The sequence below is a fragment of the Apostichopus japonicus genome, chromosome 13 (assembly GCF_037975245.1).
Source record: "Apostichopus japonicus isolate 1M-3 chromosome 13, ASM3797524v1, whole genome shotgun sequence".
Classification (NCBI taxonomy): Eukaryota; Metazoa; Echinodermata; class Holothuroidea; order Aspidochirotida; family Stichopodidae; genus Apostichopus; species Apostichopus japonicus.
This window is the reverse complement of record NC_092573.1, coordinates 4,651,907-4,668,148: the sequence shown is the minus strand read 5'-3', so window position 1 is coordinate 4,668,148 and position 16,242 is coordinate 4,651,907. Positions and strand designations below refer to the sequence as shown.

The window sequence follows — 16,242 nt, the reverse complement described above, 5'->3', positions numbered from 1 at the left end:
TTTTCTTATGTGGGGGGCTTTATATTCGTTGTTCATCATTATATTTATCTCTCTGTGTATCTCAACTTTGCTCATAAAACGTTGTGTAAATTTATTATCGTGTGTGTAAAAGTAAGTTGGCCTGACGTTTCGATCCTAGCAGGATCTTCTCAGAGGCTAAATGACAAGTTACAGTAACAGAGGGGACAAAAACACGCACAGAATACAGACAGGTTAAAGAGCACGGTGAACACAATGAGATGGATGAAAGGGGATTATAAGTAGAACGCAACAGGAGAAGAGGAGAGGAAGGAGATAAACTGTGGAGGGACAAAGAGAGGATTAAAGGCACAGGGTAAGGAATAAACTGGAGAGGGACAAAGACAGAAAGGTGTGAAGAAGAATGGAGGGGAAGAGAGCTGTGAGAGGAAGAGCGAAAGGGGGGGGGGAGGGAGAAATGGGAGAAGGAGTAGGGAACAGACGAAAGTTAGTCATGTCCTTCCTGAATGTTCAGCCCATGAGGTTGAATGGTACGAAGGCGTTGCATCCAGAGCCTCTCTCTGCTGATACGTACTAGGTCAGGACGGCTACCTAAGGATTCAATCCCCTGTAGGGACATGTCGTTAATGGTATGGTTGGGAAGGTTAAAATGTTCTCCAACCGGGGTCTCAGTCTTCATGGTGTTGACTGTGGATCTGTGACCATAGAATCGCTTCCTGAGGGTGGTTTTGGTTTCGCCAACATACTGGATGCCGCAAACTCTACAAGAGATCAGATAGATGACATTGGTGGTAGTGCAAGTGATGTGACCCTTAGTCTTGTGTGTGAGTTGCATGCTGTGGCTGGTGATGGAATTGGATTCAACAATGTGGTGGCTGCAGACGATGCATCTCGAAGTACGATCACATTTGAAGGTACCATGCTGAATGGGTGTGGGGTTAGAAGTTAGAGGTGGAACAGCAGCACGTACAAGAAGGTCTCGTAGGTTGCGCATCACTTGCACTACCACCAATGTCATCTATCTGATCTCTTGTAGAGTTTGCGGCATCTGTTACTGTAACTTGTCATTTAGCCTCTGAAGAAGATCCTGCTAGGATCGAAACGTCAGGCCAACTTACTTTTACACATTTTATTACACAGGCTCTCTAGTGGATAAGCAGTTTGCTAACAGTTTTATTTTATTTTCATTTAAATTTATTATCATCACAATAACTCAGTTACAGATATCGTACTGGCTCTGAAGCTAAACTAAAATAAGTTTATAATGGACATGGGAATAGCTTAAGAACGTCTAAAATCTATTTCAACGGTGATATCCCAATGAACCTGATGGGTTTTTTTTTTTATCTTATCGACACGTTCCATCTTTGTATATTTTGATTACTCATCAATAGACCTAGTTTCCTAATTTACTAGACTTGAAATTTAAAAAATTGCGAAGTAACAATTTATCGTCTAATGTCTTAGAAGTATAACTAACATTAAATATCGAATTTCTAGATTGCTATTGTGTTTATACTTCCCTTCGGTGAAAATTTCAAAACCTTTTGAATATCTTTATATTGCATTCGAAATTAGAATGGATATTTTTCTATCGATTTTACATCGCTAATGTGTAGATCAACCAAACTATATGAACGTGGGTTAACAATGCAAAAAGTAACGCAGAATACATATTAGAATATAATTTTCACTAAAAGCATGTGACGTCAGACTTGCGAACAAACGGGTATAATAATAAAGGAGTTATGCCACGCTTTTACGATTTGCATAAAAATTGGTTGTCTTAACTTGATGACGTCATTGATCTTCGTGGGTCCGTGGGAGGCTTTAACACAGCTTTCTTAGTACTGTAGAGTATAACCATGTACATATATAGTGCATTCGTCTATTCATGGTACATCCATGTGCTGAAGATTAACTGACCTATATTGTATGTAATGGTAGGCTACACTCATGTATATTGTAATGAACATACTGTATGGTAGATTCATGTACTGTGTATCCGCATATGGTACATTCATGTGCTCACGTACTACGTGCTTAACACTCATTCCATACATGGTACAACATTCATGTACTATACGCTACACTCGTGTACTGCATGTTATACCCATGTGCATGATACACTCAGGCACTGCATGGTTCAATAATGGTGGATATCCATGTATTGTACGTTACACTCATCTACGGTACGCTACACCAATGCGATATATGGTACACCCAATGTTCTGTTAAACACACCCGTGTGCTGTATGGTACATCGATGTACTGCATGGTATACACTCAGGCACTGCATGGTTCAATAATGGTGGATATCCATGTATTGTACGTTACACTCATCTACGGTACGCTACACCAATATTTTTAAACCGGTTTGATTTGACTGATTGTGTGTGACTTACAGGAACAAAGGTAAACTTCTCCCTATGCATTTCTCCGTTTCTCCCTTTTCATAACTATTAGGATGTGTGAACCTTTCACCTTTTCAGCTTGACCTATTACGCCTTGATTTCTTGATCAATTAAGAAACTGTAAACAATTCCTTCAATTTCTGGTCAAATTAGGCGTACCATTGACTGGCTAAAATACGGGTCACTTTGTTATTGAATTAACCATTGACCAGTGATCGATTCATAGAGTACGCTACTGTGTGAACCAGCACGATCACTTATCGATACATTGTATATATAGCCTACATATATACATTGAAAGGTCAAAATTTGGCTAATTAAGTTGCAGTGAGAATTAGTTCCATGAGCAAAATCAGCCATCTTTAATTGGTGTATTTATTGACACCAAGTAACTGTTAGAACACTGTGTTAGAACAGGAAGACCAATCTTGGAGGAAGATAAGTATGCAAAATTGACATCTAGCTGGGCCTATCTCTTGCCTTGTTCAGTATACTGAGAAAGATATCTTCAATTTCATCCTATCAAACGACATGTAGGTGATATATGTGATTGATTAGTTTAAGTATAATATAAACATTAAGTAAAGAGAAAACTAACAACAAGGATAGAACTAAAACTAAATAACAACAATATAATCCAAAATGTTTTTATCGACGGAGAGAGGAATAGACAGCTTTAACCCTATAAATATATCCAAAGGACACAACCAGAACGTACGACGAAAATGGTGTGAAGAGTTAACAACAGAAACTATTAGATCTGTTGAGTGACGTATGCAGTCACATACGTCCAGGCTTTGACATGCTCCTTACATTCTCCCAATCAAATTTATCTATCCATCACCATTAGCATAATATACAAGCATGGCGTTCCTTATAATGCTCCATGCGAACCAGATTTATCTCTTCATCTGTCATCCATCTACGTATCCAAGCATCATTTGAAATATGCATGTGGACCAATCAAACAGTTGTCACGTGGCAATTGAAAACACGTCGGATGACTGTAAATTATATGTAACGCGTTTTTTTTTTGAGCCAATGCTATTATTAGTTGGGGGCAGGTGCCGGGGACGAATGCGGGGAAGAGTTTTTACACCACACCCAGACCGCCTCCCTCCCCCTTCACAGATTCGCCACCCCTGGTCTCCATAGACTAACATGATAACATGCATAACTTTCGGTATAATTATCTAGAGACTGCCATCCAAAATCTGACAAATAACATTTAACATTAGTTATGTGGAGAGAAATATTTTATGAAGCTGATTGCTTTTATGGGGGGAAATCCAGATACATTTCAAACGTGCTTGGTTAATCATTCTTGTCTACTATACTTTATTGTTAAGTCTTGCGTATATGTTTCGACCTTACAATATAGACGACTGCAATGCCTTTATCTCTTGGGATGTGCTCGCGATGTCATCCTCTGCTGTAGGATAAACTTTCCACATTTAAAGAGGCCAATGATTCCCTATAATATTTCGCGTGAAATTCCATGACACATTCTCAAGAGCTTTGGGGGATTTAATATGTTTTTAATATAACACACACAGGCTACACAGCTATATCTAAACTCTTTCCAAATACAATTCCAATATATGTATTTGTTCAACAAAATTATATATCTATTAGGTCATATTAACTGAGGTTTATGGCAAACTCATTTAATTTAATTTAACTCATTTAATTAAACTCATATAACCCTTATAAGTGTAAGTGAGATATGTTAATGGCCGAGTCCGCTATACACTAAATGATGTAGTAAAGATGCAACTTGAATTTTGATATAGATAGAAAAACAAGTTTAGTTGGACCTATTGGGCAATATGAATTCGTATCGCATTTAGGGACCAGTCTAACTAGCCTGAATTTTGAAATAAATTTACCCTCTGAAGGAGAAAGAGCTTAGTTATCGGTAAGTGTTTTTACACTGTATATCTGTATATAAATGTGGAAATAAGAGCAAAACCAGAATTAAATGGATATTTCTTTGTCAGATGTGACACTTATATAAGAGAAGACTGATAATATTCTACACAAAATAAAATAAAACTGTTAGCAAACTGCTGATCCACTAGAGAGCCTGTGTAAGAGAATGTGTAAAAGTAAGTTGACCAGACGTTTCGATCCTAAATGAGAAGTGACTTGTCATTTAGCCTCTGAAGAAGATCCTGCCAGGATCAAAACGTCAGACCAACTTACTATTCTACACAATTAGTTGAAAACCACATCTCAGATATTTTCTTCCAACCTCCCTATGTGGCTGTTTGAATGTAAGATGATTTTTTTTTTACCCTGATAAAAGTTGTCTTACTCCAGAAGTGGAGCAAGTCATGCAGTGTCATCGTGGTTCTTCAAAAAGATGGCTTTCTTATAGTTTAAATGTTGATGTTATTAATTTAATTCCATTTCCATTTTTTCCTTATAGCTGACAATGTTCTCTTCTATTAAAACTTCATCGTTATTCTCCTGGTTGCATATAAGAACATTATTTGCCTCAGTGCATGGAATCTTCATTTGTATATTATAAAGAAACATAGATACTTTTTACAACTCAATTGTTATAATGACATCACTATCTCTTCCGTTGTTTCCGTTTCACCAATCACACCGATTCAATACCAATACAAAATGCACTTATAGGAAGCAATTTTGACCTAAAGATGCATACAATTCCCAGTTATTTAGTTACTTGAATAATTAAACAAGAGGTCGCTAGAATTTTTTTTTTTCAAACCTTGTCATTGTGACTCTTTATGATTCTTTGGCTAAGGTCATCTATCATATTATATACATCAAAGTTCTGGTATTTCTTCGGTTAAACACCGACTAGATATGTTTATCATTCCTGTTGTGAACTGTCTCCACTCAGTTTACCTGATCCTTGAACTTACCCTGAAGGTCCCTCCACCTTTGCATTCATTCACATTCCAAAAGCTGTTATCTCACCCCGCCAAAATTCTTTAGCGCCAAAAAAAAAACTTCATAACTTGCGTGGACTTAACAGACTTTGTAATACTTTCACTTGTGACGGGAATTAATCATTCGTCCAGCCGTGACGTGACGTTTGTTTTTGAAGTCTTGTCTCATTAACAAATTTCGAACCAGTTCACTGGTTGTGAGGTCATTGAAAACTATTCCGATCGTTGTTGCAACAGCTGACGTTTGATTTCATATTTCTGTATATGATATTATATGCGAATTACTTAAAGGAGCTCATGGGTTGTGGACCTAACGATTATTGTCTTCTGTCTCAGGCCATATTTAATAGGTTAAAAGCTATGGTATTTTTAAAGATAATTTCTGATAGAATAATGAACATGCACTAGTTTAACATAGCCATGGTTATGTGTGCACAATTCCGATGTTAGAATTGAAATTTGGTTGAATTTGCCATGAGATCGCTGTTTAATACTGGCATATGAAGTAAACTATTTGAGACCAAACATTACATCGGTGCAAAATCCACTCTGACGGAAAGATGGATCATATCTTGCGACTGAAGTCTACAAGCGATTTATTAATCTCTTTTGGGGGACAAAGGAAACAATAAAATATTATATTAAGCTTGTTGTGGTCCACAACATTTCTATATTGTATTATTATTATTATTTTTTTTTAAAGATGCCGCGTATAATTAATAACCATCAACCTCCTCCACCCCTCCCTCACTTCTACCCAAGGAAAACTATCATAACTCCCTTTTACCTATCCCGCGATATACGAGTGCGATATGCTGAAAGCAGTGAAGGCGATATATTCTTTATCGGAAATATTGAATCACAAATATAGCAATGTCGTGTTTTTGACACATTTTTCATTTTTCCGCTGATCCAATCACGTTCAAACGTTACATTCAAAGTTCACACGAGTTCTCAGCTGGTAGCATCACGTGATACGTGACGTATACATCGTTAATGTTTCGTTTCCTCCGGCTCTCTCTCTCTCTCTCACCTATTCTGTCTTATCAATATTTCTTCTAATTTCTTCCTCACATATTCCCAAATGTGGATGCTGTCCAAAAAATAAGCAAAAAAGGTATATAATCTCTGAAGATTATTCGTCAATTCAAACTTACCTTTTGGCAACTTAGAATTAAAAGTCTATCAGATTAGTTTTAACTCTAAACAAATTAATCGATTAACTCTTAGGAATAACAATTTGTTTGTAAGACACGACGTTGACTTCAAGAACAAGACTTGCATCCGTCCAAGAAAAGAAAAAAAAACGCTTCATAAAAGTTCATCATGAACTCACTCGTGAATTTTATCAGTTTTTCACCACTATTTGGGGGGAATCACTTTATCAAGTTTTCTAATCAGCGTTAGTCACCTCAGCGACCGCAACGTCCTCCGGCGACAATCAACTGTAATTTCACTAAGCAAGAGTAACAAACAGGATAAGAATTCCTTACGGCGCCTTTAAACGTTAAGCAACCTAAGACGAATAGACGTGAAACGTCACGGGGGTTAGGTTAACATCCAACCATTAAAATATCAATTTAGTTTGTAGTTTTTTTCTTCTTCTTTTTCGATATCGCAACGAGAGCTCCCTGAAGGGTTTAAACTAAAGCGACTATTTATAGCATATTCATCATATGAGTATAATGTCAATACAGATAAATATATACAGAGATATATAACCCGGAAAGAATTTCAATGATGACGAAACAGAAGAACTACAGACGGATGTGAAATGAAATCTCCGCATATCCATATAATCATAAAAGAAATTGTTTTCTGTTACGAGGATTTGGAGCAAATGATATATTATGACTCGGTATTTTCAGGGAGATAGTTTCCCGTGATAAATATCAAGATATTTGTAATGTTGAATGAATAACGACGACAAGAAAAGTGTGATACAATATCCAATGCATGACGGCCAACGATTCAATTCATTCAATATTTGTGTGAGGAACTTCTTAGTAAGTCTTCTTCTTCTTCATCTTTTCATTTTTGTTCTTTTTGGATCGACAGAATAGTTAGGATCACCAACACCAATCTGTTCTGTAATTATATATTCATAAAGACGACGAATATCCTCTCTATGATTGAAAATTCAACAAACGATCCCAAGAATTATTACATAAAATTATGAAAATTGTTGCAAATTTTAATTTAATAACTTGTGATTATTAAACGATTATAAGTTCAGTAAAATACATTTTATGATCATTTTAATAGTGAGTACAATCAGGAAATTTATGTGACGCCGGGGATTTAAGAAACATTCCGGTGACAAAATTGACTGCATCATCTGTCATATGTACATCCAGATAGCAGAAACAATCGCGAAGATATGATTTATGTTATAGGTTTGGTGAGATTATATGAACGTTTCTGGCCAGAACATATATAGGGACATTCATCGTCATAGTAAAAACGTCGAAATGGCTCTGACCATAAATTAGTTAAGAAAAGCAGAGTTTATATATTATAAATTAAGTCATTTTAAAACCGACTATATAGTTGGAAGTAAGATATTGAGCAGGGGTTTTAACCGATATAAGTGTGGAAAGGTTTCGTCTTCCATGTATGCTGTCACTGTGTCTGCGTATCATCTATATACTCTTTTACCTCCATAAGTGATTTCTTCTCTATGGAAAGGGTCAAATCAGATGTAACTCAATGTTACGTAATGACACCAAATTCAGAATATGAAGTTTCATCTCTAAATGACGTAGCAACCTGTGAGTAGTAGATCAGTAAAATTTGATTCTTTTGAAATTGTTTCTACTGTGGGTAAATGAAGAGAGCGGATGGTCTGAATAAAATGGCATGTTAGAAACGTTATGGGTAGAGGAGGGGCGGGGTACCGGTGGTCTGAATAAAAGGGCATGTCAGAAATGTTATGGGTAGAGGAGGGGGCGGGGTGCCGGTGGTCTGAATAAAAGGGCATGTTGGAAACGCTATGGGAAGAGGAGAGGGCGAGGTGCCGGTAATCTGAATTAAAGGGCATGTTAGAAATATTATGGGTATAGGAGGGGGCGAGATGCCAGTGGTCTGAATAAAAGGGCGTGTCAGAAAGGTTATGGGTAGAGGTTGGGGAGGGTCGCCGGTGGTCTGAAAAACAGAACATGTTAGAAGCGTTATGGGTAGAGAAGGAGGCGGGCGCCGGTGGTCTGAATAAAAGGACTTGTCAGTTGTTAATATATTAATGCATTACACCCACATTTATGTTCAGCATGTGCCTCAAAGAACGATTAATTTCTATGAAATATTGTTCGGCTTGCGTGTTCACGTATTAATCTTATCTGCTCGTTGAGCTAAATAATTCACTTTAACCATTTATTAAGTAATTGAAATACGAAATTAATCAAAGCTAAAAATATTGCATTAAAAAAGTTCTTATATTTTAATAGATCTAATACTCTATATTCCAAGTACACAAAGTTTGCAACATACGTGAAGAAAAAGAAGTTCAATTGTGACGTTAGAATGTTATTAAATGTGTCTGGCTTTCTTCTCTATTTTAAGAAATATTATCCCTTTATATTATTTATTTATTCATTTATTCATTCATTCATCCATCCATCCATCCATTCATTCATCCATTCATTCATTCATCCATTCATTCATTCATTCATTCATTTACTGCTGTATGTGGTATAGTCCGCGTGAAAATTGCAAATTACTGAGCAATATATATTACCTTCCTTTTCATGAATTGGAATAGTTTTGTGAAATACAAATCTTTTTGACAGATTGCATTTGCAAACACATTACATAACACAGGAAACGTTTAGAAAACGTATCGATCAAATGCAAAAAGCAGCTTCATTTAATTAGTCTGACTGAAATTAAGATGGATTTTTACCTTATAGTAAACCTTTCATTCTTGGAAGTATATTATCTGCTCAAGGTCCCAAATGAATTCTTCTTTTTCAATGACCGGTTATTTGTAATCTTCTAAGGCTTGGATGGAATGCTGAGCCTCCTCCGTTTTCTTCTTCGTTTTCTTCATTTGTCTATCAGCATTCTCAAACGTTGCGTCAATTAGTTTTAATACTACATATAGACGCATGAATTGAGATCCATTGCGCTACTGCATTGTGCTGTTATCCATTCTGTATAACATAGACTATCCTTTGGGAAAACTTCAATCAACAATAACTTATTTAACAGGAAAATCTCTCTCATGAAACCCCTTTTTTCATATAACTAGGTATTTGCGCCCTTCAGGGAAACATTACTTCTTAGAATACTTTGCCGCTCACTCGTTTGGGGGGTACTTACTTCGTCATAAAGTATAAAGCAAGTTCATTATGACCATTTTAAATGCCCAAAGAGATTTATTTTAAAGATTTATTCTTTATTTTCCAAATTTTATAACATTGAAAATAATGTGGATAAACTGTTACCTTCACTATTTGTTGGAGATTTAAACATTCAGTTATATTACAGTTTGGTTGGGTTATACCCTAGAGGCGTTTCGACTGCGTGCATCAAATGAGCGAATTAAGGGGGAGATATTATTTCGTGGAAAGTTCCTTTGTGTGAAAACCTCCCATTTGCCTCTGTCGTTTTCAAAAAATCCAGGAAACATCGGTGTGACAATAGTATTAGTCATCATAAATATGCGTGTATGTGTCTGTGTGTTCATGTGTGTCTGAATGTCTACATTTGTTATGTCTAAATGAGATGACGTATAACTCACGGATTATACTAATGTGTCCAGACCATACTAGTACGTAAGTCTACAGTAGAAATAGGTGGATTAAGAAACAACATGGACTTCCCAGGCCCATGGACGTACCAAATACAAATTTTAAAAAAAAACAAGATTTCAAATGACTAATCCATCATGAGTAACGTTACGAACAGACATATGGTATGCAAAGGTGCTAAAAAATGAGCAATTAAAAAACTGTTTCTGTTAAACAATTGAAGCACTTGATAAAAACGAACAACCAAAGTGTACTCAACAAGAAAATGGGGTTAAACTAAAAACACATGCACTTAAAGAATAGTCCAGGTCAAAATATCGTTTTGGTATGTTAAAGAGGAACACAATCTAAGCATTCTAGTAAAATTTTCCTTCAATTCTTTTTTGAGATATTGAAATTATTCCACCAAAAGTGAACTTGAAGCAAACAGGTGTGATGTCATAGTTGCAGACTGACAAATAATGTTTTATTTTTTCTTTATTTTTCAGTCTATTGATTTGACGTTGGATTGGAAAGGATTACTAGTTTGTCTAAAGGGGATGTGAAGTATATAAAGTACGAATAGCTATGGTTCATTCATATAATGGATGCATCCAATTGTGGAGTATAAAAATAAGACGTAAATTTTAAAGGAAAACAAAACATCATTTATCAGTGTGCAACAATGACGTCACACCTGTTTGCTCAAAGTTCACTTTTGGTACAAAAGGTGGTTACTTCAACTCAAGTGATGCAAACAGGAAATCGCAATGTCATCTAAAATATTTCATATGTCAGTATTCTTTGAAGTAAAATATGCTTTTCAATGAACTGCATATAACGGATTTTTAATTTATGTTTGCATAAACATAACATCGGTGCCCTATGTTTTAAAAAATAACACATAAACTGTCGCTAATTTACATGATATGGCTAAAGAAGGTTTGCTCAAAATATACGGTAGATTTTGTTTGCTAGTGTGAATGTAGGTATAAAATAGATCAAAGAACATTGTAACCTCCTGATCTTTGACGTCATTCATTCTACATTTTTTCTGAAATTGACTTCACGTTTCTGGTTTCATTTTACCATATCCACTTGATAATATGATGAGAACTATGTGTGAGGCCTAATGGTAAAATATAAACGATAAAGATGCCCGTTTCATGTTAACCTTTGTCCATTGAATCTCTTCGCAGAAAATAATTTAAAATCCTCCTTAGATAAAGTAGATTTTTTGAACTGGAAGGAGGCTTCGGCTCTGGCAGAGGGGGCCCCTGGTTTAGGAACCCGGTGGCTAGAGGGATTGTGAGTCGAACATCGGAAGAACAGTTCTATTAGGGGAACAGCCCAGCCACTGGGAAGGGGTTTTCCTGTGATTTTATTTTGTGTTTTTTTTTTCGTTTTCCCGTTTTCATGTTTCAATTTTCTTTTTCAAATATTTTAATTTTTAATTTTTTTAATAAATTTATATATTTATAATTTTATATATATATATTTATATATTTATAAATTTATATATTTATAAATTTTTAATTTAAATATATATATATATATATATATATATTTATATATTTATAAATTTATATATATATAAAGATACATATATAGATATATATATATATATATATATATAGATAGATAGATAGATAGATATATATATATAGATTTATATATATATATATATATATATATATATATATATATAGTACTATACTTAGTTTTTAAAGCTTCCATTCTGTGTATATTGCTTGTCTCCTTACCTGACCAATGTATTAATATTTAGTATTCTGTTTTGTTTCGATCAAGCTCCCCCCCCCCCCCCCCGCCACTCTCTGTTCATATCAGTTCAAGTCAATTCACAATTCACTTTTTCTCAAGTAAAGTCACAAGTCGTCTGATTTTATCTCAAGTAAAGTCACAAGCCAAAAGTCACTTGAATAAATCACAAGTTAAGTAAAGTCACAAGTCGCTGTGTTTCATTCTAAGTCAGGTCGCACTAACAGTAACTTATAAAGTCATACTATAGATGTAGGCCTAACCATAATCCACGACTAAGGTTCAACAAGGCGTCTTTATGATGTGACGTCGGTCCGTGTGATGACGTGTATTGGTGAGCTACAGCTGCAGTGCCATGAGGCGAATAAATTCAACATCAATAATATTCTGGCTTTGACAGCAATTGCGATGTGATTGTAATACAGGCACTTCTACTTCTCTCTCTCTCCCTCTCGCTTGGTAAAGAATATGGAAATATGACACATTCGATTAAATTCATGAATCATGACAAGCCATCCTTCGTAACTATATGACCACACCTGCTAATTCTATACAGCCAACATGACTACATTCGTATAATCAGGGAGTCACCCGTCCTAGAATCTTGTACCACTGTGTTTAACAATCAACCCGTAATACATAATATAACTATATATCATTCTTTACCTGTACACACATTAACAGAAAACTTAAACACTCTGCGTACGTCATGCCTCCAAAAGAACGGATCATATAATGTGTCATTGAATGTTATGTTAAAGTTAGTAATATAGATTACAACAAACCAGTCAACGATCCATCAAAACATATCCTAGGCCAAGAAATGGAATTTCGTGATATTGAAGTATAATAATACAACACGCCTTTTGTCTAATCTTCTTGTCTCATCGCCTTTATTGTCTTGTTTGTTTGTTTTCAAGTCTTATCACACATAATCCCACTGACACCTTAGTTACTGTATATATGCCGTTGAGGTTACCAAATTACCAAAGTGGAATATGCTAGAATTATTATTGTAAAAAGATATTGAAAAAATGAATACCACCGTTAAACCGCTTGTGCAACAAACAACATGCCTCTCCCTTTGTTAGTGCAATGTAAATAATACTGATAACAAACATGAACTAAACATATGTTTTCATCGTGCGTAGAATTTCTTTCCATTTGAGGGGTGAGGTTGGGATGGGGTAGGGGAAGATTTAACGTATAACGTTGGATCAAGCCCGTTATTGTCTATTGGAACATGATATATTGCGCAATGCTTTCCATCGCTTCAAGTATTCATGACGTTAATAACATATCGCATTAGAAATTACTGATAGAAATGTTCTGTATAACTTGGAAATGATTTTCTTTCTTTTAAGTATCTCATTGGTTACGTCGCGTTTACCACGTGACTTAAACATCCATTACTTTCCTTATACTTAACATAAGAGTAAACGAACGTTAAAGTCCGACAAGGACGAATTGATAAACACAGACAAAATGTTAAGGTTTTCAAAACAAACTTATCATCCGATAGTAATTGTGAACCAGACACGTACATCCATTCAATGACGTTGTCGTTAGTTTACACAACACATCACAACAAGTTAAAGAAAGGAAAAGCGAAGAAATACGGAAAACATCACAAATACGATTTACATTGAAAATAACAACTGAAGAAAGCGAAACCTAAGGGACGGCGCCAAGGTCATCCTATCACAATTACTAAACAAATGAGGACTGCTAGAAAGCTTTAAAACATAAAATTATGCATTCTCATTTTAGTCACGATTTGATTTCACCAAAACGGAAATTTGGTGACATTCCCTAGGGAATGTTAACATTTTAAGCTGTTTTATACATCATAGACATGACAACTGTAGAATGTGTTCAACAAAGGCAGACTGAGATTGGATAATAAAGGTAAGAGAAACGTATGTATTGGGCATGCATATAATGTGTGTATATGTGTTGCATATAATGTGTGTATATATGTTGCATGTAATATGTGTATATGTTGCGTGCATATGTGACATGCATATATTGCGTGTATATGTGCATGCATATAATGTGTGTACATATTGTGTGTATATGTGGCATGCACATAATTTGTGCATATATTGCGTGTATATTTGACATGTGTGTTTATATTGCGTGTATATGTTGCATGCATATAATGTGTGTGTTTATCGCGTGTATATAGGGCATGCTTATAATGTGTGTGTATATTGTGTGTATATGTCTCACGCATATAATAACAAAAAAAAACAAAAAAAAATTGCGTGTATATGTTGCATGCATAAACATATGCATGTCTAGTTTGCATTTACATATTGCATGAAGTATTTCATGTCCATTATTATTCCTTTCATGTTACAGAACTTGATTGGTAAAGGTTTCGCTTCGTTTCCATCAAATCCTTTGAATTATCAGTTAATATATGCAAAGATTGTAGCTTTTCAGAGACAATGGTGATTATTATACGAAAACACTGAATAAAACTTAAAACAGGCACCGAAAATAAGAATCTCAGACGTGAAATCCAGTAATTGTTATTACACCCATCTGATGCATTCTCGGTTATCAAGCCAAAGGGAAAAAATGGCGTAAGTCCCTTTTACAACAAGTTAACATTTTCACTGCCAAGCAATTCCTGACTACTTATACTCTACACATTTTAACAACCTTGCTGACGTTGAACTTTATCGATTTTAACTCGCACTAAAGTTCAAGCGTTTCAAAACAAGCGACGATTTTTCTCTCAAGTTACAGAACCATATAATTCCTTATAGATGAGAGGCAGGACTAAATGAATAACAATTAGATAGTACAGAGACAAGAAAATCTAAATCCGGGCCGAACAGATGAAGCGGTGTCATCTCATATTCGTACATTGAAGCTTTTTGGAGAGAATGTATAGCTCAAATAATAAACTCACGTAGTGTTAGAAATGGTCATATTTATTTAAAACAATCGTCTAGATGTAATATAATATTTGAATTGTTCAACAGGAAAGCGTAGAGAAGGCATTTGCATTGAATTCTTACATGACATGGTCCACATAATGATCAAAGCTTAAAGTTGCTACATTTTGTATCGAAAGTGTGGATTTGAAGCAAAAAACTGTGACGTCATACCACACACATTTGTAAAGGAAACGTTTCTTGTTCTTTCCAAAATGTGAATGTATCTTTGAATGAACACTTTTTTTTTTAAATTGTATTTTGTAAGACTAAAACAAAAATGGAAAATACTTAGATCATTTGGAAGCAAAATAAGTAAGTGAAATTTAATAGCAACAATTGCTTCTTCTTATTGTGTATCTATGACGTCACTCCTGTTTGCTACTGATACAAATGGGATAAATCAAACTATCAATATCTTGAGAATTATAGATATCAGTTGAATGTATGTAATACAAAATTTCTTTTACCCTTTGGTATTTTCGGATTTTGTGACTTGTTTGTGAGCACTTCAAGGAATTAGTAGTGGAGACACATTGTCGTGACTCATGAGGTAAATTTGAGGTCCTCTCTATTCGGATCTAGGATGTATTGAATTACGTTTGGATACAATTACATCGTTGTAGGAGCACTATTTAAAGCACCTCTATGACTCTGCAACCTAGAAAATCTTTGAAAACTCAAAATAGTCTTGTAAGGTCCAACTGCTAAGTTTTTTAAAAATGTGCTCCTTTTTTCATAAACCTGGGTAAAAAAATTTAAAGATATAAGCGACATGACCTATAATTTTTTATACTTTCCCCATTCCCGCATACTTTAAAACACCCTAATTTTGTCTTACAATATATAAAGCGGGGGGGGGGTTCACAGACACTCGGGCGGGGGGGGGGGAATTGGGAGACTCTCGTTAAGGTCGCTTTCAACAATATTTGTTGGATGGGGCTCACCATCTGTAGTATCTCGCCCTATGTAGGTCACCCACCCTCCCCTGTGGTGTTGTAGCGGTGAATTTTGAATTTGATCCACCATAGGTCTTTAGTGACCAGGTTTTGCATTACTACTTCTAGTAACGAGACAACCGTCATTACCATCTTAGGAATTTACTGGCATCACTATACTAATGCGTTTCTTTGTTCCATTCTTAAGCTGACAATATATTGTCGCTTGGTATACAGTTGGCAGCATTTTAAAGAATGTATGTTGTCTTGTAGTCAGAATGTAGTTATCATCTGGGGGGCAATTGTAAGTTGAACAGGTGTTAAGGAAATAGCCCATTTTTCCTGTATCTTATTAGTTCGTAAAAGTATATTGACGCGCTAGTTATATTTCAAGTTCGGACTTACACTATTTATCGTGTTGTGAGATGTTTTCCGCCGTCGATCGTTAGGTAAGGTAATGTAGGTCACCGCTCATCGTTACTACCTAGTTAGGGAACGGTGTTCACTTTAATCACTATACATGTCTCCACCGT

The 16,242-nt window shown here is 35.4% G+C and overlaps 1 protein-coding gene across 1 annotated transcript in view; it reads left to right on the top strand.

The window, feature by feature from the left end:
- LOC139979016 (uncharacterized) overlaps positions 1–16,242 on the top strand; it is a 184,308-nt gene that overhangs the window by 149,922 nt on the left and 18,144 nt on the right. The gene's annotated exons all lie outside the window — the stretch shown is intronic.